Source organism: Microtus pennsylvanicus, chromosome 2, assembly GCF_037038515.1.
Source record: "Microtus pennsylvanicus isolate mMicPen1 chromosome 2, mMicPen1.hap1, whole genome shotgun sequence".
Classification (NCBI taxonomy): domain Eukaryota; kingdom Metazoa; phylum Chordata; class Mammalia; order Rodentia; family Cricetidae; genus Microtus; species Microtus pennsylvanicus.
The window spans coordinates 131,904,014-131,931,003 of NC_134580.1; the positions used below are offsets into that span (position 1 = coordinate 131,904,014).

The 26,990-nt window shown below is 51.9% G+C and overlaps 1 protein-coding gene across 7 annotated transcripts in view; it reads left to right on the plus strand.

Moving 5' to 3' along the window:
• Positions 1-6,328: 6,328 nt before the first annotated feature.
• The window catches only part of Dlgap4 (DLG associated protein 4), a 150,442-nt gene continuing 129,780 nt past the window's right edge, over positions 6,329-26,990 (plus strand). For 3 of the 7 annotated variants that reach the window (XM_075962768.1, XM_075962771.1, XM_075962765.1), the window contains exon 1: positions 6,329-6,468. The gene's annotated coding sequence lies outside the window, so the exon portion shown is untranslated. Of the gene's footprint in view, positions 6,787-26,990 lie in introns of all 7 variants that reach the window. The other 4 variants (XM_075962769.1, XM_075962766.1, XM_075962770.1 and 1 more) reach the window with 3 other exon arrangements.

Consider the following 26,990-nt stretch of genomic DNA (forward strand, 5'->3'; position numbering starts at 1 on the left):
GACAGTGACAGCTCAGCCTCAAAATCCACTCTGCAGTTTGCCATGTGCTTTGGCTGTACAAGTCGTAACCCCTGCCACGCAGATGTCTGTGCTCGTGTCCACCTTCCGCTCTTGGGAACTGAGGCCCAGTGAGGTGGGTTGCAGTCATAGCCAGTTGTACCATACCCAGGACTAGAGTCCAGGTCTGTTCCCGCCGTCCACACTCCTTCCGCAATGAGAAGATGGCAAGAGCAAGCAGAGGGATCCAGGCATATTGGGAAATGCTGGTGAACAGGAAGAGGATAGTCCTCGTCACCCGTGTGCTAAGAGAGATTTTACTCACGGTTTCAGAATCTCCTGTTGGTAGGCAGTTGAAGGTGCTCAGCAGGTAAAGTGCCTACCACCAAGCCTGATGTCCTCCCTTCCAACCTCAGAACTGACATGGTAAAGAACTGATTGCTGCAAGCTGTCCTCCAACCCCCCACATGCTGTGGTACACACACACATACACACGTACATGCACTCGCACACACACACACATACATGCAATTTAAGAAGAATCTCCTCCTTGCTTTGACTGAGCCAGTGGGCATGAAGTCACACAGATACAAGAGGTTTGATCCTGGTGGGTACCAAGTCTGACAAATTCTTCAATTTGAGAAGAACTTGCGGTAATCCTGAGCCTCAAGGAGCTATGTCCAGTTTCACTGTCGGCCTGAGTCCCCCTAAGCAGACCTCAAACCAGGCGCTTGAGTGTAGGTAGCTATCTGGGAGGTGATGGAGGTGGCCTGAGGGAGGGAAGAGGATGCGGAAGTGCAGGAGGGGTTAACAAATGTGCACTAGGGAGCAGGTGACCACTTCATTCCCAGAGCCACCTCTCCCAAAGACTAGAGGCTAGGTCTTTAGCTATGACTTTCCTGCAAGCTTTCAAAGCTTATTCCGAGGGGTGTTGAGCCCTCTGTACTCCCAGCTGTTCTGGGCTTGACCTGAGCAATCTAAACGCAGTCAACACGGCCAGGCAGAGAAGAGCGGTGATGTGGTCAGGCGCTGTCCACTGCCGCTGAAGCTGGAGTCCAGGGTTGGTGCTCGCCACAGTGTTCCAGACAAGTGTGTCTTTATTGTGTTTTCAGGTGAAGCAGGACCACCTCTGGGTGGGCGATGCTGAAGCCGTGGCTTGGAAGGTGAGCATGTGACGGGAAAGGAGGTAAAGGCGCGGGTGTCTCAGAAAGGAGCTGCAGTCTAGACCTGAGTCATGAGCTGTCACTAGGTCTGAGTGAGGGGAGCTCCAGGAGTTGCAGGGAGGAGCTGCCAATCCTGGGTTCCAAAGTTCAAGCTCTACTCTGGGTGCAGGGAGCTAGGCTGGGTTTCCAGCAGGGAAGCCAGAGACGTGCGCAGAACACTTTCTTGAGGGTTGACATGAAGGATGGATTGGAAAGGGGAGCCTGGGGCAGGAGATCTGGGAGGAGACTCCCTGCAGAAACCCGAGACCCAGGATATCCTGGGAGCTCCCCTCTTGTCATGTGATTGAATACCTGGTCCAGCCTGTGCTCTTGTGGGGCTCGCACTGGGCATTCTCCAGGACTATCTTGACCCATCTGGGCAAACCAGGCCTTGTTATTGTCTAGGAAGATCACCACTGAAGACTAGATGTTACCTTCCGCCAAGTGGGCTCCCTATTAGGGATATTTCCAATCTTGGGTCAGGCATCCTCCTCCAGAGTCCATTCTGAAGCCCATGGCTCTGGTGGGAGTTGGCAAGCTTGATGGCAGGAGTGGGGTGATCTTGGAGGGCTGGGGTGCCATCACCTGTTCTCTACCATGTTGGCTCCCTTCTGGTCTCTGGGCTAGGTCAGACAAATGTCCCCTTGTCTTGTAATTCCTGTACCTCTTGCTCGCAGACCCCTGGTTGCTCACAGTCGCCAGGCTGTATGGGGACTGAATAACCATCTCCCAAACAGGGCTGTATGGGGACTGAATCACCATCTCCTAAACAGGGCTCCATCTCCTCTCCTTACTTTGCATTTTCCTTAGACACGGTTTCATAGTGTAACATAGGCTAGCCTGGAAATTACTGTGTAGCCCAGGCTAGGCTAACTTTGAACTGCCTTGTTACTCCTACCTCATCCTCTCTAGTGTTGGGATGACAGATGTGTGTGTGTGAGAGAGAGAGAGAGAGAAAGAGAGAGAGAGAGAGAGAGAGAGAGAGAGAGAGAGAGAGAGAGAGGAAAGGAGGGAGGGAGGGGGGAGGAGAGAGATGTTATCTTGTTAGTGTGTAGGGGTGCGTGTGTACCTGTGTTGGATATCTTTCCTTAGTCATTCTCCACCTTCATTTGTTGAGATAAGGTCTCTCACTGGACTTAAAGCTAATCAGTCTGAGCGGGGCGGTGGTGGCGCACGCCTTTAATCCCAGCACTCGGGAGGCAGAGGCAGGCAGATCTCTATGAGTTTGAGACCAGCCTGGTCTACAAGAGCTAGTTCCAGGACAGGCTCCAAAAACCACAGAGAAACCCTGTCTCGAAAAACCAAAAGAAAAAGCTAATCAGTCTGTCTAGACTGGCTGACCAACAAGCCTCTGGGATCCTCCCATCCCTCTTCTTTCCCCCCACTTCTTACAGGGATCCCGGGGATCTGAACTCTGGTCCCCATGCTCACACAGCAGGCACTTCACCAGTGCACCCTCTCCCTGCCTTCTCAGATACACATGGAGCTAAGAGCCCTGCCTTCATGATGTGCGTTGGCGCAGGCATGGAGTTCAAATGGTCTAGAGCACCCCATATTACATGAGCTTCCTTCCCCGCGCCTCGTTTTCAATCTCATTAGTGTATGAGTATCCAAATAATATGCCTTTCTTTTCACTTGCTTATTGACTTTATGTTAACAGCTACCACATTGTGTAGGCTTTTGTCAGGACTGTTGATGAGAATCTGTTTATTGTGTGTGATTTTGATTCTGTCGTTCTACAGGCCGTGCGTATCTATACCGCTATTTATTTACTTATTGATTTACCCTCCCATTGGTTGCTAATTGGATTGCATTCAGGTCTTCTTCTGTATTACACACGGTGTCTGTGCACCTTCCTGGACACCTCCCACCTCCACTGCAGCCCTGGCTTCCCTAGGAAGTCATACAGACTCTCGGGTTCTGCATTTTTGAAAGACCCCTGAGGGGTCATGTTTGAGAAGTCATGCACATGGCACCAGAGAGTCTGTTGGGTCCCCATGGGTGTTCCAGCCTCCCCTCCTTCCAAGGGCATGTTAGGGCTGCCTCTGATCTTCATCCTCGCTAACTTTTGGGATTGTCTTAGTCATCTTTGCTTGTCCATGGGCAGCGACATCTGGTCATGACCTTGGTCCAGGATCCCGATATCTAACAAGGCATCATGTCCACCGAGTCCCTTTCGTGACCCCTCTGTTCTGTTTTCTTTCACTTAGCTCAACTCCGCCTTTGTGACTTCTGTCTTCTCAGCTGGAGGCAACCCCTCCCTGCAGGACTCCTTGTCACCGCCTCCAGGAAGCCCCCCTAGGCTGTTGCTCCTCAGCCTCACAGACAGGAAAACTCAGTGTCATTGTCCCTTCATTTCCCTCCTGGGAGCTTCACCTTCACCGAGGACCTTGTAGACCAGCATGACTCAGCCCTCCAGAGGTAAAAATATTCTAATTCACTTGCCATACTTTTCAGGAAATTTTTACATTTGTAAAGAGTCTGAATTGTTGATTATATATATAGAGAATGTGGTTTATACACAGGGGAGCTTCATCCAGTCATTAGGAGACGGAAATTATGTCCTTTGCAGGGAAGTAGGTGGAACTGGGGGCTAACATGGTAAGCAAAATAAGGCAGCCTTGGACAAGCAGCGTGTGTTTTCGCAGATACGGAGAATCTGCATTTCAATGCATGCATATTATACTCATGTGGCATGAAAACTGAAATGGAGAAGGGAGGCTGGTGAGGGAGGGAGAGGAGTGGGGGAAGGGAGGGGGAGGGGGTGGCGAGTACAGCGATGAAGTGTGTAAGATTTCAGCATGAGCCTATTATTTTGTATATTAACTAAAAATGAATTAAAATGTCTGCATTGCTGGTTTGTCTTAGAAAAATGAGAAGATCTGGCCTCATGGGGACATCTTTCCTCCATGGTGTAGAGTGTAGCAGACCCTACAGCTCACCCTCGCACCCTGTCCAGCCTCTGTGACCCCTCCCCAAGCATGGCTGTGATCTCCCTCAATCTCTCTCATCCTTCCCTGCCTCCCATAATCTCATTCCCACTCCTACTCAACCCCCCATCCCTCCCCTGCACAGCCTCAGCTGCCTCTCTGGCCTCTCCTGCCTCTTCCAGTCAGTGTCCATGTCATAAGCCTACTCAAGAACCAGCAACGACTCCCCACTCCCTTCTGAGACAGTGCTTGACTTCTAACAAGAAGTATTATCACAACATAAAAGAAATGGCTTACAAATGGGTAACAGCATAACAAACACTCATGCACACCCTCTCCAGCTTCAGAAATAAGTCATTTCAAGTACACTGAAGCCTCTATCACACTCCTGTCCCCTGACCCTCAGGCTACCACTTGCCAAAATTTGCTATTCATCATTCCAGTGAGTGTTTTTATACTTAGATTACATATGCATGTGTCCCCAAATAATACATTGCATTGTATTGTGTTACATGTTTTCCAACTATGTATCTGGCTCTTCCTGTCTGGAGCTTGCTTTTAAAAAAATTCATATATATATATATATATATATATATATACGATTGCATTGAACTTAGGCGAAGCTCACAAATCATAAAGTCCATCTCTGCATCTTCACAAGGCCAGTGTGGTTTTGTGACTCATTCTCACAGATGTTTGGAGGCTCATGGCATGGGGACAGCCTTTTGTGGTCACTGTTTGCCCAGGCTCCAGACAACGGCTGTTCGGGCTGTGTCCAGCTTTCCATCTATAGGCAGTGGTGCTGTGAGCGAGCATCGGTGAGCGAGCCTTTGGAGCCCCATTGGGAGGCCTACACCTGATGGGTTTAGCCAACTACTGCACAGCACACGGCCACTGTCCAGCCCCATCCGAGGACATCTCAGCCCCATGGAGCTCTTCCTAGTTACCGGGGCCCCTTGTTCTCTACCAACAGCTTTGTGAATCTACAGCCACCCCTCCAAACTGACCTCTCCTCTGCCCACCTTTGCCAGGAAGCCATCTCGGGCAACATGAGTCATGGTGTGTCTCCTCTGAGTCCTTAGCTGCAGTTTTTGGGAGTCCAAGTACACCTGAGCAACCCCGCCCCCAACCCCCACCCCAGGAGTGGGGAGGAAAGGGAGGCATGGGTGGACCAGTAGTGTGAGAAGCTGGTACATGAAATTGCTCTGGGTCTTGAGGGATGAGTAGGAGTTTGTCAGTGAGAGATGGTGGGAGGGCATTGTAGGCTCAGGGAAAGGGGGAAGGGTGGCTTCTAGGATAGGGATGTGAGGAGGGTGGGCAGGCAGGGAAAGAGAAGAAAGAGGGCAGCGAGGAACCTTGATTGCACACCTAGTATTCTCCAGAGACGGCTGTGTGGGAGCCAGGGGAGGAGGTGCATCCATTTGACACCTACTGAGAGCCATGATCCAGCAAGGAGAGCTTGTCTATATACTCATTGTCTTTTGGGTTTCTTAAGGAGCTAGATCCTGTGTTGTCCCCATTGTGCAGGTGGAAACACGGGCTCAGGGAGAGCCTCCAGGAGAGGTAGGACAGGTGCCCAGCCACGAATTCCATAGACGCGCGTTTAGCCAGGTACTGCTGCTCAAGACAAGGGTTCTGAAGGAAGCGGGTCACCGGGAGGGGGCACCCGATCCTAGAGGCAGGAATCTTATGGGGGAAAGGGGCGGTTAGAAGCCTGACTCCCGCGGGGCGACCCAAACCAGCCTCATCTTTTTCGAGTCTCAGTTTCCCTTCCTCACAGTGAGCGCAGCCACCGCCAACACACGTTCCTGCCGACCCACTCAACAACCCGGGTTTCCAAGTTCGCGCGCCACCGCGGCCCGCGCTGTGTACCCTCGCTCCGGTAGCCTGCCCTCTCTGGACGACCGGTCGCAGATTCCCAAGCGCTCGTTCAGCTACACACGCAGCGCTCGCAGCCGCGGCGCCCCTCCCCCATCTCGGGCCGGCGGCGGGGGCGGCGCGCCGGGCCCCGAGCGGCCCCCGCGGTCCCCCGCAGCCCAGGGCCCCCGGCCGGATCCGCGCCTGGTTTTGGGCGCAGCCGCGCGGCCCCCTCCCCCGCGCGCGTCTCCCCGCCCCCCGCCCCCTCCCCGGCGCTCTCGGGGAGCCGGGGCCGCGCGGCTCCTCCTCCCGCAGCCGCATCTGGGGCGCCGCGCCGGCCGGAGGAGAGGCATGGGGCGCCCGCGGGCCGGGACCAGGGCCGGGGCCAGGGCCTAGGCGAGCTACGCTAGAGAGAGCGAGCGGAGCGGAGCGGGCGCAGCGCAGAGGCCGAGCGGACCGAGGCGGCCGAGCGACGGGCGCAGGTGAGCGCGCGGGGGTGGCACGCGTCAAGACCATCCTCCGAGGCTAGACCCCGGGCAGCCCCGGGAACAGACGCACAGCGGTGGTGTCTCCTGGATTCTCCAACGGGCCAGGGCGCCGGGGCCTGGAGCACGATGCGGGCCGGCCCCTCCGATGCTGGGGTGCAGGAACCGCTCCCGGCCCTTCATCCGCAGGCGACTGGCCGCTGCAGCCCCCTCCCGGCCGCGTGTCGGTGCGGTATGGGCTCCCTTGCCTTCAGCCTGCCTCACGCTCGTGTCCCTTTCCCGGGCTCTCCTCTGGACCCGGCATCCGGGGAGGGGGTGAGCGACCCCGCGCCGCATCGCCCTCGCGCGCTCGCGTGTCCGGGAGGGGCCCGGCGACCCTGGCACCTGGGCTGGGGGGGGGGTGCTCACATGGCCACCAGAGTCCCCCACGTGCGGCGCCCCGCGGGAAAGAGGGCTCGCGTGCAGAGCGGGTGGAGGGTAGACCAGGTGGCTGCAGAGGCCAGCTGGGTCCAGATGTGCTGGGCCTGCTGGGAGGGGACATGTGTTACCTGGGCAAGTGATGGTCCCCGGGCCTCTTTGGGTAGAACCTGCCTTGTCGGATTCCCTATCCAGCCTTCATCCATCTCCTTTCTCGCGTTCTTCCACACTGCCCGTGTGGGGCTGTCACAGACTGTTGATGTTGTGTGTGTGTGGGGGGGGGGATGGAATGGGGGAAGGGTAGGTGGGTGGGTGAAGGCCAGTTTGTGGCGGAGGTACCCTGAGGATGGGGAACCCCACGCTTGGAGAGCTGCGCTGATGTGGGGGGTGTCCCAGCATCTCCACCTGCTTGAAAGTAGGAATGACAGAGGGGGAGGGGGCTGCAGTCCCCAGCCCTAAGGAGGCTGGACTGCCCCGCCTCTACTCCTGGCACCTCCAGTGAAGTGGGGGAGGGTCCGGGTCCTTCTGCCTCTGTGGTTTCACTTGGAGGAGGGCACTGTTTTCTGCAAGGCTAGAGGTGATGGCAAAGGCTGAACAGGGCCATGTCAGAATTCCTGTTGGAGGGGTCTGTAGAATTCTGTCCCTCAGGTGGCTACCTCTCTCTCCCCTACTCCTTTGGTATAGAGAACTGTGGGCTGCCTGGGCCAAGGGTGGCCCGAGGGGCCAGAGCCAGACTATTAAAGACAGCGGGACTGGGTGGGGCCGCAGAGCTCGTTTCCGGGCTGATGGCTGAGGCTCCAGTGTTAGGAACCGCTGTTGGGGGCCACCCTCCCCCTCAGCTGGGCTTCAGCGGCTGCTCAACAAGCTCCAAGTATGTTCCCAGTAGCTTCTGAAAGATGCTGTCAGTGCACGTGGGCCAAGCGTGTGTGCCTGTGTCTGTTGGGGTAGGGGTGGGATAGAGTGCGGGCATTCTCCTGGGGCTGGGGAATGCCCGGTGTGCCTGTAAGGGGTGTTCGTGAAGCCCTAGGCCAGGTGGAGCTGGGCTGGGCACTGGAGAGGTGGGCAGGGCCCAGACTCAAGAGAAAGTGACGGGTAGGCAGGGCCTGATGACTGAATTACAGAACCGGGAACCCAGGAAGCATCCTGCTGGTGTCAGACAGAGATGAGCTGCAGGTTTGAGGGCTGTGCCCCGGGCGCAGAGCTGCTTGGCAGCCGAGCTTGCTGATTTTGAAGGAAGCCTGCGCAGCACTTAGGAGCTGAGGGTGGAACGTGTACTTGGAGCTTCCAGAGGACTCAGTGACGTATCTAGTGTATCGGGGCACCCACTGGCATCTTGTTAGGATTTTGTGGCTCACAGGCGTCTGGCTTCATAAATGCCAGAGTATCTACACACTGAGGGATAGTGTCCGGTGCACTTGCTGCCTGCAGAGAGCAGGTGGTCCCTCCCTTCCCATACAGCTGTGATTGGTGGGGGTTCGTTTATTTGAAAAAGCCTTTAAAAATAGCCTTCTCGGACTCCAGTGCACTTCAGTATTTCCATTTAAACATTCCGAGATGCGAATGAATAAAATCTGAGTTCAGATTTTCTTTTTTGGGAAAGCGTATAGTTGGTACCCAATAAATGCCTGCAGCTCCCAGGATGAAGCCCATCCTCCTTTCCCCAGCAGCTACCTCTCAGCTGTCTCTTCTTCCCTCACCTCCCTCTCTCACTTTGGCTCTGGCCTCTCTGGCCTGCTTTCAGATCCTGGACTGAGTTCAAGTTGCCTTTAGCCTGAGGGTCCTTGAGCATGCTGAGTTCTCTGCACGCACCCCCACACCCACTTCACCTTCTTAACTACGCTCATCAGCCTAGCTTCATCCTAAACATTACTTTTAGAAGAAAGCATCCTCAATGCCCAGGCCAGTCTGTCTCATTCAACATCTCGGCAGCCCCAAGACCTCTGCTTTACTGCTCGTGTCTTGCACACCATTGGTGTGGGAGGGGCAGCGTCGCACTTCCTGCTAGCTTCCCTGTTTTTTATTTTTATGTCTTTGGTTTGAATGAGTGGGTGAGTATGAACTGGACCGTTCCAAGTGGAGGACTGGGCAATGGGCATGAAGGAGACTTAGCCAGGTCCAGTTGCCCACAAGACTGTTCCTATGAGTTCCTGCCTCCAGCTGGCTCTGTACACCCAGAGGCATTTGGCAGTCTTGTGGGAGTCATAGGTTTGTGGCCTCTAAAATCCCAGTGTGTCTGTGGGAGTCCAGAGGTTCTGGCAGAGGCTGAGGTCATGCTTGCATAGACCCTGCATCTTTGGGCATCCCTGTGACCCTGTTGTCTGGCATCTGTTCCTGTATCAGTTCATGTGTTCACATCAATTGCCTCCCTAGTTACCCCTTGTTGCAACTATGGGTCCTCTGGCTTGTCCCTCTGGTTTATCATCTGCCATTCCTTTTTTGGGCCACTAGTGTTTCCTGCTCCACTCAGTGCCCAGTGCTGTGTTAGGCTGGGGGACATAGAGTCAAGCCAGAGGAGGTCCAGTATGTAAGCTGCCTCTCGTCCTGTCCCAGGGACCCATGCTGTCCAGTGCTGGAAATACCCTAGAGGACATGTGCCGGTCTGGGTTTGGAGGATCAAGCCCCTGCCAACTGAATACCTCACTGGAATTCATAAAATCAGGAAGGCAGCCTGTGACCTGATAAGAGGTAACAGTGGTCCTAGGGGACACTGGTCGTGAAGGTTGACTGCTTCTGTGAGCAGTACAGGGTGCGGAGTGGGGCTTGGTCACTCTAGGAAATTTCAAGTACTGTGTCTGAACAGGCCCAGGGCTATGGTCCACAGAGTGATAGGCTTGGTGGTTTCTAGAGGTGAAGGGGTGAAGATGAGGGCTTAGGTAGAGACCAGACTGTTAGGTGAACTCTGACTGGGCACCTTTTGGGTAAGGCTGTTACCTAGCAGGGCTTCTTTTGGTGGAGGATGCCAAGTCAAATATACGCTCATTCCATTGGACTCTTGTGGCTGGCTGTTGAGCCACACTTGACTCCCTCTCTTTTGTATATGTGGTTCATGGTGCTGGTGGTGGGGTTGTTGCTGATTCTCTTTGTCCACCTACTCAGCAGTCTCCTGGCAACAACCTCAGGCCAAGACTGAAGCCTTTAGGGTATGCTGAGCACTCTGCGGTTTGCAGATGCATTTACTTTCCGCATTTTCTAGTTATCCCCTTAGTAGGAGCGGAGAGGAAATACCTTCACTTGACTGATGAAGAAACTGAGGTGCAGGGGCTGCCCATGGTCACTCACAGTGTGGAGAGTAGGCCCACAGTCCAGGAACCCCAATCAGTGGGCCCTAGGGGGTGGCCATTGTGTCAAGGCCTCCCTTGAGTAGATTGCACATCACTTCCTGAGCTGAGGAGCAGCCTGGATCCTTCTGTGCTGGGTTTCGCAATGCCGCCTCCTCCCCACCGAGCTAGCTGTCTGACGTGGCCTTTTCAAAAACCCAAAATGAATGGAAGCACATTTTGTTTGGAGAATTTTGCTACACCCCTCACCAGGGCTGGTTGCAAAACCAGGCTTGGGGATTCCTGCTAATGTTGACAATGATAATAATAATAACAGCCGTTATCAGCAGCTGACAGTTAAAAAAAAAACAAAACCAAAACAAAACAGCCATCCTCTTGACAGAACATCACTGACCACCTCCCAGAGCAAAGTATGGTTCTAAGCCCGCCGTATAGTAAGTACTGACTCCAGGCCCCCTGCGTCTGCCTCAGTCTCTACCACCCCCTAATCTTATTAGCCCCATTTTACAGGTGAGGAAACTGGACACGGAGAGCTTTAAGTGATCCAAGGCCGCATAAATGGCAAAGCCTTGATACTGCCGGTATTTGGATCTAAGTGAGTTTAGAGGTGTACCTTAGCCCATCATCTGGGGATCCTGAAGTTCCCATTCATTCGCCAGCAAGAGGTGGAGGTGGAGTGTCAGGTGTATGGGGATCAACTGTAGGAGGCTCCTTCCTGGCTTGGGGAATCCCATCATATACATTGGAGGTAGAAGCCCACCTGGTAGGCAAGCAGCCCCATGGCATCCCTGGAATTTGAAAGCATTAGCAGCTACCACTCTCAGTCTGACCATAGACTTGGTCTGAGCTCTGAATACTATGGTCACCATGACGTGGGGCTTACTGAAGGGGGCTGTGACCTGTCCTTAAAATTTCCAGAGGGTTAAGTAGGTTACATGATGAGAAGTGGCCACAACTACCAGCCACCGGGGAGAAGAAAGAAGCTATCAGCTATTTAGTTCGCAGGATCTTTCTGTTAAGAAGCAGACTTCCTCTGAAACAGAACAGCAGGCCCCTAGGGACAGGTCCAGAGACCCATCTCTAGGACTGGACTTCACACATGGTCAGAGGGCCATTTGGTGCTCTAGGGGGGTCATCATGAGAAAGCCCAGGATGGGGTGAGAGTCTGTGGTGTTACAGGAATGGAACAAGACCTACTGAGGCATAAATTGAGTGCCTACTGTGTACCCAGCATTGCATGGGGCCCCAGACATGATTAGGAAGCCATTCTGATTAGGAGGCACTGGGACACCATGCACCCCAAAGTTCTGGTCTTGGGGCTTTGAGCACTTGGCCTATTGGATTTAGGCATTTGTCTTTGTGGAGAGACAGGCTGCTGGTAGGTCATGGAGCCTTTTTCTTGACATCTGTATGGAGTGTGCTGTGTCCTTAGGGGACTGGGAGAACTTGTTGCTTTGTTGCTGTGTTTCCTGGCTCAGGACCTGGCACCTCTCTGGACTCCGTGGTCTCCATCTCTTTGGGGGGGAGGGCTAGGGTGTCATCTGAGTCTTTTTCAGCTCAACTCTCTGGCCCTGCAGGGGTGAACTAAGATGGACTTCTTTCCAGTAGGTACCAGGAGCCTGGTGTTATGTTCTCACCCTGACAGCTGCCTGGTTTCCCCGCCACCCTCTGTCCTCCAGCCCATGCGGGGTGGGGGCTCTTACTCCCACCTCCTGCAGGCCGACTGGGTGCTGTGATAGTGACGTGACCACGGACTGTGGAGCACAGCTTGGAAACGGGGATCAGGTTTGCTAAAAACGGGGGAAAGGTTCTTCCCACCACCCCAGCTGCCTGCCTGCCTCCCCCGGCTGTCGCAAAGCCCAACATTCTTAGCTCTGCTGGATCCCCTGGGTGCTGGAGCTCATTGGAGGCTCTGAGTGCCAGGTCTTGCTGGTCCCTAGGCTCCAGTGCCCTCCTTTGCTCAATAGCTTGTACTGTGTGGGGCTGGGCTCTGGATTCTGCAGCTTTGTAATGGCCCCTTTGGAGGCTGACCAGCTGAATGCAACCTGCCTGGGAGAGCGATGACTTCCAGGCCCTCAGCCACCAGTGTTTTCTATGTGTGAAGTCCATGTTGAGGGAACAGGGTGCTGTGCTCAACTCTGTTTTTGTCCAAGGAAACTGGGGCTCGGGGCTCGGGGCATTGAGTCAGTGGATGGTAGGGTAGGATTTGAACCCAGGTATGTATACCTGACAGTCCAGGCTGGAGAGGCCACCTGGCGACTGAGCTCCTTGGTCTTCTTTGGTCTTAGTTTCCTCTCTGTGTTTTGGGAGATGAGAGTGGTGTGGCTCGGCCTCACCCATCTCCAGGCCCCACGTGGTGCTGCTGTGGTCACAAGTACGGAGGTGTGAGCATCTCACATCTTGCCTTCTCCGGGACTTGCCACTTCTGGACTGCGAGGGATTCCTAGAGGACCGGGCACTTGTGAGACCTCCCAGGGACTGTGTGGAAATGGCAGAGGCAGCCAGCTCTGGGTGACCCTGGGGGGGGGGCAGTCCTGCTCAGGCCTGGGTCAAGCCTATTTCTGCCTGTGTGTGGATGTCAACAGACCTTCCAGGCACTCGGAGAGAGTTCGGTGTGATGGGGAGGTGCACAGGGAGGTAAATGGTGATCTGATGGGCTCTTGGCTGCTCCTGTTGGATGTCACATGTTCAGTGTGCTTGTACGTATATGTGTGGTATGTATATAGGCTGTTTGTGTGTAGTATGTGGTATGTTGGAGGTATGTGGGACGTGTATGGTAGTGTGCGTGTATCTGTAGCATATGTGTGATGTGAGGGGAGACGTGTTTGGCATGTATGTATGGTGCGTGTGTGAAGAGTGGAGAAGTATATGTAGTATGTATGTATAGTGTGTTTGTATGGGGGGAGTGTATATGGTGTGTGTGGAGGCATCTGCATGGTACATGTGGGCCATACGTGTATCTGTGACATATGTGGATGGGGTGTGCCAGCATATAGGGGATCTATATGTGTCGGGTGTGCATGAGAGACTGGCCCCACTCGGGCCAGGCTTTTTGTGTATTGCTGGATCCTTTCGATACCGAGACAGGGATAATGTAGGCACTGGCATCCCTTGGGGCTTACCTTCTCTACTCCTTTTCTTATTCCCAAGTATTCATTCAGTAAACACATGTCAAGTGCCTGCTCTCTGCCCTGAGCAGATGCTGGGCATACACAGTGAACAAGTGGCTTGTCCCTGCCCTGTGGAGCCATGATCCTCTTGGGAGGCCTGCAGTCATTACATAACCTGGATGAATGTAAACTCAAGGCAGTGACAGGCGCTGCTACCACGCAGAATACCATAGCTAGTGTTGGGCATCGGGGTGGGCTGCCCCTCCAGGAAGTGGAAAGCTGGGAAGGTTGGTACAGAGCCCTTAGGTGGGGTAGCATGGCATGCCGAGGATGTGGTCTGCAGAGCCCGAGGAGGAACTTGGTGTGAGTTTGTCAGCTGGACTTCACGGTCCTATTGACTGCAGGGAAGACTGTGGGCATGGAAAGAAAACGAGGTCCAGAGACGTAAAACCGCCTAAGTAGGACTGGAAACTTGACAGGATATGGGCTGGTATAGTCTCCCATGTCTGCCTCTGGCGCTCAGAGCCCTTGTCCACTGCCGAGTCTGCTCTCAGACACTTGAGTGACTCTCCTAAGGTGACCTGAGGTGTGGCAGCACCCTCTCTAGCCTTTTCTGTGTGGAGGCTTCTCCATGAAAGAAACTTGGGAGCCATAGATGTCTCCAGAGCAGGGCAGGCCCACAGTGCTCTCCTGGCCAGCGACTGCCAGGTTTCCCGGCACTGGCATGGGATGTTGGCTATCTGCCCACCTGCCAGGGCCAAGACCAAAACTGGCCAACCTCTGCTGACCCGGTCTGCACTTCCCTCTGCTGACGCCAGCTAGGGCAGGGGCACAAGCAGTGGGCAGCCTGGGAGTTGTCACCATGACCCACTGTGGCTCAAAATTTCCAGGAAGCATTTGCAAGACTGGGTTTGATGGATGGCGAGGCCATTCCCATAGGTGGCCAGAGAGGCAGCCTTCTCTTTGGGTCCCTCCTGGTGGGCCTAGGGTTCAACAATGAAGAGGAACTAGGGCTCTTCCTGCAGCCCACGGCAGCCAAATGCTTCCCAGACTTTCTTCAGGTCTACTCCCATGTCTCACACTCAGGCAATTTTGTCTGATTTAGGACCACACCCAGCCCCCACACGACAGTTGGCATGTTCTGTCACCTGTCTCTTGCAACCACCCTGCTCCTCCTCCATCTCTCCATGAGGACTAGGGTATTTTATAATATTCTGTGTCCCCTGCCTCCCAGCCTCAGCCTTTACTGTCCCTGTCACCCGGGAGGCCCTACACCTGTTATCTGAGGCTCAGCACAGGCCTCCTTTTCTAGGAACCCTACATTGTCTGTCCTCATGGGTCCCTGCACCCCACAGCAGGTTAGACTCTAGGGATCTCTGAGCATGCAGGGCCCTTGCAATCGGATGGTCAGTCTAAGCACCAGCAGGCACACAGAAGTGGTACCCGGGCACCGTGGAGCCTAGCAGTGTGCGCAGGTGCAGCTGCAGGGGAGAGGTGGAACGGTGGCACCTTAGTGGGTATACTGCGAGGTTGGCGTCACACAGCTGTCCATGCCCTTTGTAGTCTTAGGAACAGTACCCTTTCTGAGGTCAGCCCCTCTACCAGCCTAGCACCATAGTTCTTGAGGCTAGTGGGCTGGTCTCTGTCAGCTGGCCTAGAGGTCAGAGCTGTCTTTCCAACCTGGGAAAATCCAGAGTCTGAAGGTTTTTGCTTCTGGAAAACATATTTTCCAGAAGCAAAATATGTTTCTTCTTCCCTTTTTCCTTTTCTGTCTTGATTCCTTGAGTTAGTGACTTGCTATGAAGCCCAGACTGGCCTTGAAGTTGCTACATGACCCAGGCTGGCCTGGAACCCAAGGTCTTCCTGCCTCCGCCTCCTGGGTCTGGGATTACAGGCTTGTGCTCCCATACCTGGCTTCATCTCTTGTTCCTGTCCTGTAAGCCCGGCGTGTGGCCTGTCTGTTCCTGCAGCTGGTGTGTGCTCTCTGATGCAAACACCTGCTTGTGCCAAGGATTATTTTAGGCCTGGCAGGCATTCATCTTCAGCCCCAAAGGGTGACATGACAGTTAGGACCATTTGAAGCTGGACTCAGGGTACTAAGTTTGGTTCTGGGGAAGAGTGGTCTCTGAGGGTCAGATCTGCCTGTGTACTTGTCCACCATCACGAGGAGCAACCCAGGACCAATGAGGTGGGCAACAGTACTCCTTTGGTGGAGCAGGGGTCCTGGAAGCAGGACCTGTCCCATTCTGGGCCCAGGACCCAGTGTGCCCCCTTGGGAAGATGGATTCATTCATTCGTATGTATTTTCTCTGTCTCTCTCCTTCTCTCCCTCCCTCCTGCCCACCCCCTTCCCTCTCCCTTTCTCCTCCCTGCCTACCACCAGTCTCACTTCCTGGTTAGCTTTCTCTTCCTGAGGAGAGGGCTCTGAAGCTGGTGGTTGAAAGCCATGTTACACACGTGTTCTGTCCAGAACACCTCCAGGAGCCACCTGAGGAACTTAGTGGAGACCCCCCATGGCCAGGTCAGGAAGTGGCATGGCACCTGGACCAGAGCATGGCTTTGTTTGCCTCTTGACTGACTGGGCAAGGAGAACAGTGTCCCCTCAGGAGGAGAAACAAGGCAAAGGGAAAAGGTGGCATTCCTGAGGCCACCTAGCTGCTGCTGGTGGAGCTGGAGTTAGATCTGAGCCCATCCAGCCTCAGAACACTGCCCTTCCCAGGCTGAGAGTGGGTCGGGACATGGAGGCTGGCCAGGGAGACCATGGGCTTCTTCTGTGGGGTGCCCACAGCAGGCCACTTTTCCCCAACTGTTCTCATGAATAGGGGTTTTTGTTTGTTTTCTGGTTTTGTTTTAAGTAGAAAAAGCAAAAAGGAATGGAAAGGGGGTGTCGCCCAAGAAGCCTGGGAAACCATAGGCCGGGACTCCTGGAGGAAGCCACCAGAGCTTGCCCACCCGGAGGAAGTGAGGTGATGATGAGGATTTGTGGGCTCAAGTCTAGCTCAGCTCACCAGCTGCTTTACCTTGATCAGGTTACAGGAACAACTCTTAGAAAAAAAGGTCCTCTGTATATACCCCAAAGCCTTGAAGGCTTGATTCGTGAGTGAAGTGGGGTCCTGAATGCTGAGGTGCTGGGAACAGAACCTGCTGCATACAGGTGCATAAGAGACGGCTGATGTGCTCCTGTGCCCCTCCCCAGCCGTTGGCAGAAGGGCCTGGGCTGCCCTGAGAGACCAGCCTGAGAAAGAGAGCCAAGAGGTGAGCAGTGCAGGGTACTAGCAGAGAGAGAGAGACGGTGAGAATGAGCGCTGGTCAAGACGGGCTGGGGTCACAAGATTCCTGACTGGAGCCAGTACTCTGTACAGGGTATGATGTAGTGTGGGGCTCTGTAAGAGCTCCAAGAAGGAAGAGAATAAATTCTTGGAACCATCAGCGTCCCTACTAAGCATAGGAACCAGAATGCTTGTGCCTCCCCACCTCCAGGCCTCTCTGGGACCCTGCTGGAGTCCTTCCCTCCCCGAAATCCTCCTTTTTTGGACTGGCCTGGTTTGTGGATGGCCCACATTCCAGGTAGCAAGTTTGGGCAGGAGGGCAGACAGTGGGCCTCTGCTCGGAGGGTGTCTTCCAGGCCAGAGCTGTAAGTGATGGGGAGGTGGTCCCACTCTCCCACCACCCAGGCCTACCATGAGCCCCGTACTCTCTTTGGGCAGCCCACATTGGGGAGCAGATATATTCAGGCCACTTTCTCTGTTCTGTACAGCATCTGTGTCGACTGCACTTGACAGGGTAGGGGAGGCAGGGCTGGGAGCAGCCACACCTGGTACAGTGTCCCAGCTTTCCTGAGCTCTTAGCCAGGCTGCTGGAGGGGACACTGGTGGTGGCCAGTGTAACATGGTGATAGTTCCTCTGCCCATGGTGGGTGATCCTTTCCCCCGTCCCCTGAGGCTTCCTCTCTCTGACCCTTCGTATCTAGGTCACAAAGATGATCCAACTCTTTGCTCCCTGCCTGCTCTCCACCTCTGAGCTCCCCTGTCCTCTGTTCCATCTCAGAAAGCAAACACGCTCCCCTTCATGCGGCCTCATGGCCACTGTGGACCAAATGCTAGACACACTAAGGTAAGGTCCTCTGAGCTGATGAAATCTTAGTCCAGGAGAAGGCTGCCGCTCTCAGACTTCGAACCCAGGGACACCTGTTAAATAGGGGGAAGTCCTACAAGGGACACTAGGATGTGGTGGTGCCCAGGGTCCTTTCTTTGAGGAGTGGTCCTTGCTGAGACAGGGGAATTAAGCTGGGGTGAGCCGACACCTGGAGATGCAGCCTTTCTGACTGGAAGGACCTCAGGTGTGAAGACCCACGGTGGAGGAAGGGCTGGGCTGCTTGTCAGTGTGGCGAACTGGAAGACAGGCAGTGACTGGATCTTCTCAGATGCCAGGCTGAGGGGCTAGGTCACCTCACCTGGCCATGAGGAGCTGTGGGTGAGTTTTCAGCATGGTTATGGCCAGGTCAGGTGCAAGCGACTGGTCACTGCTTCCACCCGCTGCTCTCCGGGCTTCCCAGGCTCCCACAGCAGATGCCCTGGGCCAGGCTGTCCAGCTGGGAATCAGAAATAGCATGCACATGGCCTGCGAAGCGCTCCCCCTCCTCAGCGCCTTTCAGCTGTGCCTCCCGAGTCAAGGACGGCTCAGTGCTTGCAAGCTGGGTGACCTTCTCTCCCTCCCGTTTATTAATACACCACCCACTGGGGCTTAGGCAGAGTGAGGAGAGTGTGCGCTGGAGGATGGAGGACAGCAGGTTCTGGTCCCTGACAAGGGAAGTGCTGAGACTCAAATACTACCTGTCTACTAGACGGATGCCCAGGACGGATGGAGATAGAGTACCCACTGGCCGTCCCCTCCTCTTGCCACCCTTCATTGGTAGCAGCCTTCTAGACATCCCTACATCGGTCTGCTGGTGGGTGTATTCATTCTTGAGTTAGCTGTCCTGTGCCAGGCCCCATGGTAGACAGGAACCATGGACAATTAATGGCTGTTGGGAAACTCAAATTAGGCGAAGCCGTGATGAGGCTCAAGTTGGGTGGCAGTGGGAGCTGAGGGGTCAGCCTAGGGTCACAGAGGCTTCCTGGAGGAGGTAACATGGGATCAAGATGGCCACCCCTACAGAGGGGGCTCCATATGTACACATAGAAATGGGGGAAGCCCTGGTGTTGGGAGTAGGGGAAGATGGCGAGACCCAGTGAATTTTGGGCGGTGTCCGACAGTGGCATGCAGCCTTGAGGACAATTACCAGGGTTTCGGGTTTACGTGAGGCCTGCTGCCCAGATGCAAATCCAGATGTGCCACTTACCACCTGACTTCAAGTTACCTCAGCTCCGTGCCTCGGCTTCTCTGAGTGAGAGGCTCAGTGGCAGTCCCTGCTCAGGAGACCATTGTGAAGGTGGAAGGGCTTGGGGTGGCGCTGGGCTCGCGGCAGGTGCTCACGCGTGGGGTCGTGGATGATGTCGGCATTCTTTGTGGGTGAAGTGCAGATGTGCAAATGATTTTACATGGAGTGGGGTCATGTCGGCCCAGTTTCTCTGTAGCTGCTTTTGCCCCTGCATGAATGCTGTTTTTCAGTCCGAGATTCACTGGCATTTGTGAGTTGAGGCAGAGGCTGTGCGTTGTTTGCACTGACCCTGAGTGTCCTGTCCAGTGTGATGTGACCACCACACCCACTGGTTAAAGAGCCCCTGTCCTCTAAGCAACGAGGATTCTGTTCTAGACCTTGCAAGGGGAATGCTCCTTTTGTCCGGTGGCCTTTCCTGCTCTGTCAGGATAGTGGGTACCACACTGAGTGGATGTCTCTGCCTCACATCCGCTACTGCTGACAGGCTCTTGGATTACTTCCAGGTGTTGACTGTGTTCTTTGAATTTCCTCTGCATGCATTGAGTGTGCAGCCAGGACTGGGTTTCCCCATCACAGACTAACAGGCCAGCTTTGGTAGGTACCCCCATCACAGATGAACACATCAGCTTTGGTAGGTACCCCCATCACAGACGAACACACCGGCTTTGGTGGGTACAGCCACACAGTCCTCCCAAGCACCTGTACTGATACATTCCCTCCTGCAAAGTGACTTCTGCTTCCTTCATGCCCTCACCAACACTACTCTAGGTCTTTTCCCATCAGCTACTGACACACTCCTGTGTGGCTCGACCGCCTCATGCCAGGTCCCAAGTGATGGTCACAGTCAGTTGTTCCCATGTTAAAACAACAACAACAGAAAAGGAAACAAATAAGTAAAGGGTTTTATTTGTTTGTTTGTTTTTGTTATTGTTGTTTAGATAGGGTATTTCCATATAGCCCTGGCTGGCCCTCACTATGTAGACCAGGGTAGCCTCAAGCTCACAGAGATCCACCTGCCTCAGCCTCCCGAGTGCTGGGATTAAAGGCATGCGCCACCACTCCTGGCTAATAAGTAAAGTTTTGATAAGTTAATTAATGCATTTATTGATAAAAGAATAAAAAGTGAAAAAGCACCTCATAAAATAAACCTTAAAAAAATAAAGCAATGACAGTAAAGACACCCGGCAGTGGGTGAGTGGAAAACAAGCTGTGGAATATCTACATAATGGACTATTATTTGCTAGAAAACAAAGGTAAGTTACCAAGTTACCAAACTGGAAAAGGAAAAAAAAATGACAGGGAGAGACGTGTAACGTGATTGCTAAATGAAAGAAACCGATCTGAAGAGACTGTAACTTGTGACCACACTGTCTGTCTGTAGTTTTCTGGAAAAGACAGATATTTAGAGACAAGGCAAGATTAGTGGTTGTGGTTACTCTGGATGGAGACATGGGAGGGAGATTGAGGGAATGACACTCGGGAATTTCTAGGGTGGAGGGAGTGAAACTATTCAGAATGACGCTGCGGTGGAGGGGTCCACGCCACTCCACACTTGTCCAAACCTAGTGGCTGTGCCGCACAGAGGGCGTGGCCAGTTCCAAGGACTGTGAACTTGGGCTGTCAGCTGTAACAGCTACCGCACTGGTTCAGGGAGTGAGTTCTGAATGGGGGTGACTGTCAGGCTAGGGCATGAAACCTATGCTTTCTGCCTAGCACTTCTGTAAACTTAAATTTTCTAAAATACTGTTTATTTATTTAGGTCTTTTTGAGACCGTGTTTCTCTGTATAGCCCTGGCTGTCCTGGGATTCACTCTGTAGACCAGGCTGGCTTCAAACTCACAGAGATCCCCTTCCTTTGCCTCCCTAGTGCTGAGATTAAAGGTACCACCACCGCCTCATTTTAAACACTGTTTATTTAAAGATAGATAAAATGTCAGAAATAGTAAAAAGGAAAAAGACAAAACTGAAAATCAGTACAAGTGTCTGCTGTGACTCAGGGTTCCTGTGGGCTCATCCCTGTGGAGATTTTTTATCGCGTGTGTCTGTGCATGTGTGTGCATGCTGCAGCGAGCATGGAGAAGTCAGAGGACAACTGAGGAGAAGTGGATTCTCTCCTTCCACTTTGTGGATCCTGGGAATCGAACTCATACTGTCAGGCTTGGCAGCAAGCACCTTTCCTTGTTGAGCCATCTTGCCTGCCCGAGATCTTTCTTTTCCGTGGTGGAGGTGACTCTCTAGGAATACCGGTCTCACTTCTGTTTCCTCCTGCTGTGCTTGGTCTTCGTGGAAACACATCGCTCTTACTAAGCACGGCTTTTAGTGGCTCCACTCTTTCCTGGGGGAGGCGGTTTAATCCCGGTGATGGAGTAGGAGCTGTTGTGTTTGGGAACAAACCTGGAGATTGATAAAGCTACAGAGTCATGGGCTCGGGGCTCTGGGCATCACATCTGAGCAGAAGTGATTGAGAATGGCATCACCCTGCCGCGTGCGTGTCAGCAACTCAGTTTAGTTATCTCCAAACGGTGGCGAGAGGCTCTGCTGCATTCTGGAAATAAATGATTATGGATGTGTGAACAGATGAGTCTTCACATTTCAAGGCAATTTTAGAACCTTTAAGTTAAAAGAGCCTGTGAAGGTATGCAGTTTAATCTTTATTCCTAGCGTAACCTTGATTTATCCCTCTTTTAAAAAGCTTAGATTTAGGTATAATTGACATATACGTATTTAGAGATACAGAAAAGAAAGCTTAGATTGAGGTGTAACTGACGTATCATAGACCATACGTATTTAGAGATACAGAACTGAAAATACCAGCCACCACCCGAAGTTTCTTTGTCTCCCTGTGCAATCTTCCCCTTGCCCTCCTCCCACCCTTCTCCCGCCTGTCCCTCCCATCCCCCAAGCAAGGATTTGTTTGTATTTTCTAGAATTTTGTATGTGGAATGACACCCTATTGTGCTCTTCTTGACAGTCATCCTTCACTTGGGATCATGGCTGGAGATTAATTCATGCAGTGGCATCTGCTAGTAGTCCTTGCTTTTCTATAGCTCAGTAGTATTCCATTGTGAGATTATTAGAAACAAAACTTCTTATGGACAACTATAGCCACGTCTTCCTATGAATCTGTTTCATATCTAGAAATATTTCTGTTCTTAGGTAAATACCTAGAAAAGTGGCTAGACAACGTGGCAGGTGTGTGCTTAGCTTTTTAAGAAACTACCTAACTTTCCCAAAGTCACGTCTCCATTTTAGTTTCCCACCATCCGTGTGGGCAGGTCCCAGTTCCTCCTCACCCTCCTCAGCACTGGCTGAGGCTGACGAGGTCCTCAGCATAGCCTCACCAGCGGCATGGGCCACCTTTTCATCCACTGCGTCCTCTCAGTTGGATCTTTTCTCCCTCATTGCTTTCTTACGGAGGTCTGAGGGATCTTTTAGTATTCTGGGTGCAAGTCCTGTAAATGATACGTGAACACAGTATTTTCCCCTTCTGTGGCTTATCTGATCGTTTCTTTAAGAGCATCTTAAAGGAGAGGATTTTAATTTTGTTTGTTTATTAGTTTTTGTTGTTTTTTGTTTTGGTTGTTTGAGACAGGGTTTCTCTGTGTAGCCATGGCTGTCCTGGAATTCGCTCTGTAGACCAGGCTGGACTCGAACTCACAGAGATCAACTGCCTCTGCTTCCTGGGTGCTGGGATTAAAGACATATGCCACCACTGCTGATGGTTTTAATTTTGATGAAGCCCAATTTGTGAATTCATTTTCTGACGAATTGTATTCGATGTTGTTATGTCTAAGAATCCTTTGCCTAACCCAAGATTATTATGGTTTTCTCTACAGTTTTTTTTATAGTTTTAGAGTTTTTATTCATTTTTAAATTAATTTCATTTAAGCATATGGGTGTTTTGTCTGCATGTATGCCTATGCACTGTATGAATGTTTGGTATTCAGAGGCCAGAAGAGGGCATCAGATCCCCTGAGATTGAAGTTACAGATGGTGAACTGCCATGTGGGTGCTGGGAATAGAACTCAGGAACTGGAAGAGCAGGCAGTGCTCTTAATCCCTGAGCCAGTTTTAGATTTCATAACTATGGTCTTTATTTTAATTGTTCTGCGTACTGTGTAAATCTAGCTTCAGTTTCATGCGTTGCATAGAAATGTACCTTCAATCCAGTATTTGTAAAGTTCTCCTGGGGTTGCTGAGATGGCTCAGAGGATAAAGGAGCCTCCAGGCCTGACCACCGTGCAAGCTTGGCACTCACGTAGTGGAAGGAGAGAACCGGCTTCCTTATGTTGTCCCCGACCATCAAGCGCACACTCGGCACAGCATGCATGCATAAAATAAACAAATGTCTCTCCGATGCACCCTTTGTGATCTTTCCTCAAAGATAATATCCCCGGGGGGGGGGGGCTGGTGACTTAACTCAGGGGTAGAGGATCCTCTGCATGTACCAGACCTTTGGTGAAATTCCCAGCAAACAAATACAAATGAAACAAAACATGTTGGAGCGAGGAGGGGGGATTAAAAGTAAGTTATTTCCCCCTGGAGATGTTGATCATCTGGCAGAGCGCTTGCCTCGCTGGCACGAAGCTCTGAGTTTGATCCCTAAGCACCACATAAACCAGGCGTGGTGTCGCAAGAGTGATCCCAACATTTGGAAGGTAGAGGCAGGAGGATCAGAAGTTGAAGGTCATGGGCTCTAGAGACAGCTCAACAGGTGAGAAGCTTACTGTTCTTGCTGAGGACCCAAGTTCAGGTTGTGACACCCATGTTGCCTTGCAACCATCTCTAACTCCTGCTCCAGGGGCCTGATGCCCTCTTGTAGCCTACATAGGCAGATGCACACATGTGATCGTATACAGGCATACACATGTACACATTTTCTTTTAATTTCAAAAAAAATTCAAGGTCAGCCAGGTGGTGGTGGCACACGGCTTTAATTCCAGCACTCTGGAGGCAGAGGCAGGCGGCTCTCTGGGAGTTCAGGGCCAGCCTGGTCTACAAAGCAAGTTCCAGGACAGCCAGGACTGTTACGTAGAGAAACAAACAAACAAAAACATTAAAGGTCATCCTCAACTATGTAGTGAGTTAGAGGCCACACTGCGCTATATGGAATCCTGACTGAAACAAAAAACAAAAAAAAAACAGCTCTTCATGTGTATGTGAGCCTATGTCTGGCCTCTTGTGTTCCGTTGGTGTGTTGGTCTGTCTGTCTCAAGTGGTGTAGTTCTATTTGGACATCAAGCCCTCTGACTTTGCTGTGTTCTTTCTCTGTTGCTTCAACTCCTTTAGATCCTTTGCGTTTCCCTGTGAGTCTGAGAATTAATTTATCCGTTTCTACGAGTATCTGCTGAGATTATGGTTGGGACCAGTTTGACTCTTTGGATCTATTTGAGGAGAATGAGCTTGTAGCAGCTCAGAATTTTTTTTAAAAGTTTATTTTTATTTTATGTGTATGAATGTTTTGCCTGCATATTATTCTGTGCACTGCTATGTTCCTGTTCTCAAGAGGCCAGAAGATGGAGTTGAGTCCCCAGGAGCTGGAGTTGTGGACAGCTGTGGGCTGCTGTGTGGGTGCTGGGAACTGAACCCAAGTCCTCTATTGCTCTTACCTGCTGAGCCATCTGTCTATTCCAATACTGAATATTTTAACCCATGGGCAATATTTCTCACATTTTATTCAGATTTTATTTGGCCCATTTTGTTGGTGGGGAGGGTCAGACCCGGGCTTTTGCTTTGTTTTTAACTTCACGTATCTCAGTTTTCCACTGTTCTGTTCTTTCTCTCCTTTAGTTGTACTTTTGTGTGACTCTAGGTGGCACTCAGAGTTTTTTTTTTTATTTGCTAGTTCCTAGCCAGGATGGAAATAAAGCAAGTTTCGTGTTCTGCTCTTGTGTCTGGCTGAGTTCACAAGCTCTCTGTCTGCTGCAGCTTCTGTGCACGTGGGTCTGATTGCCTTTCCTCAAAGGCTGACCTTGTCGTCTGCAAGCCTCTGTCTTCCAGTTCAGTGGCTTTAGACTCAGTTACTCGCTCGATTCACTGGAACTTCCAGTGTGTTCTGAGCAGGAGAGGGGAGGGTGGCCATCCTTGCCTTGCTGCCTGTCTTAAGGGAAGAATCCGTTCTTCACCGTCCACTGGGACAGTGGCTGAGTGTTGGCACATACGCTTTAATTTTTTTTCTGTTCCTGGGCTGGAGAGATGATTCAGTGGTTAAGAGCACTTACACTCTTGCAGAGGACCTGGGTTTGGTTCCCAGCACCCTGGTGACTCAGAGCCATCCATAACTCCAGTTCCTGGGGATCTTATTCTTCAAGAGTGCTTCTGGGACTAAGTACATATGTGGTGCACAAACATACATGCAAGCAGAACGTACATACATATAAAATTTCAGATAGAAATATTTCCCAGGAGAGTATTATCAGCATTCCAGCAAGTTTGAGGCCAGCCTGGTCTACAAAAGTGAGTTCCAGGCCAACCATGGCTCCATAGTGAGTCTCTGTCTTAAAAAAAAAAAGAAAGAAAGAAAAAAGAAAAAAAAGAAAGGAAAAGAGAAGCTGGGCAGTGGTGATGCACGCCTTTAATCCCAGTGCTTGGGAGGCAGAAGTAGGTGGATCTTTGAGTTTGAATCCAGTCTGGTCTACAGAGTGAGTGCCAGGACAGCCATGGCTACACAGAGAAACCTTGCCTCAAAAGACAACCCTCCCCTCAAAAAAAAAAAACAAAAAAAAAAAACCAAAAACAGAAAACAAAAACAAAAGCAAAGCAAAACAGAAAAAAAAAAAACCAAGGCATTTGTTTGTTGGTGCGTTTGTTTTTATGAGATGGAAACTCATTCTGTACCCCAGCATGGCCTCAAACTCCATATCGACCCTCAAACTCCATATCGACCCTCCTGCTTCATCCTCAGAATGTTGGGGTTACAGGGCCACCACCCTCCTGCTTCATCCTCAGAGTGTTGGGGTTACAGGGCCACCACCCTCCTGCTTCATCCTCAGAGAGCTGGGGTTACAGGTGAGGGCCACCACCCTCCTACTTCATCCTCAGAATTCTAGGGTTACGGGTGAGGGCCACCACCCTCCTACTTCATCCTCAGAGAGCTGGGGTTACGGGCGAGGGCCACCACCCTCCTGCTTCATCCTCAGAGAGCTGGGGTTACGGGTGAGGGCCACCACCCTCCTGCTTCATCCTCAGAATTCTAGGGTTATGGGCGAGGGCCACCACCCTCAGTTCTGTGGCTCTCTCTGTGTGGAGCCATCCTCTTCTGAGTTTGCTGTGATGTTTGTCAAGTTGGAGCTTGCTGAAGGCATGTTCTGTGTCTACTGAGACGGTCTTATGGTTTTTCTCCTGGTGTCAGATGCTACCTTGCATCGCTTGATCCCCAAGCATGCAACCAACACTGCGTTCTTCACATGAACCCCATTTGATCACAATGCTATTCTTTTAGTAAAAGTTGAATTGAATTTACTGAAGCTTGGTTTGGAACTTTGGCATCGATGTTCATGGAGGATGTTGTTCTATTTTTATTTTTTATATTTGGAGATTTGAGGTCTGATCATTTATTTGTTGCTCTTAAAGACTTATTTTCAACTGGACTTGAAGTAGAAGCTCTCAGCGAGGACGGCCTACGTCTCCTGGCAATCTGTTCCGGTGTTTTTTTTCAGTTTCCTTCATTCTCTTGGCCAAGAGTTTATAGCACATTCAGCAGCCTCCTCGTTTTTCTTAGTACGTTGTTTCTCAGAGCATCGTGTCCAAGTGTGCTGTGCAGGATACATGGAGTAGGGAGGAACTGAGACGTAGGTGCTTTGGTCCTGGGCCTCTTACTGTCTTTAAGGACTTTGTAAACCATATTGACAGACGTCATCTTCTTTGAGAGCCTGAAGAGCTGTTGAATTCTGGTAGCTCTTTGGAGCCCCAACTTTGGAGGCACAAAAGTATCTGTCAGTCCAGGAATATCCTTCACTCCTTTTTTTTTTTTGTTTTGTTGTGTGTGTGTGTGTGTGTGTGTGTTGGTTTTTTTTTTTTTTTAAAAATAACCAAGTTGAACAGGGTGGTGGTGGCGCACAATCCCAGCACTCGGGAGGCAGAGGCAGGTGGTTCTCTGTAAGTTTGAGGCCAACCTGGTCTGCAAGAGCTAGTTCCAGGGCAGGCTCCAAAGCTACAGAGAAACCCTGTCTCCAAAAACAAAAGCAACTCCCCTCCCCGCAAAAACCAATAACACTCAGATTGGCGTCCATATTGCATGATGAGCAGGCTTGCACTTCCTCTCTCCAATTCCCCTGAATGTCCCTTACCCAGGGGTAAACTGACTCTGCCATGGGTCAAGACTCCTTGTTTGTT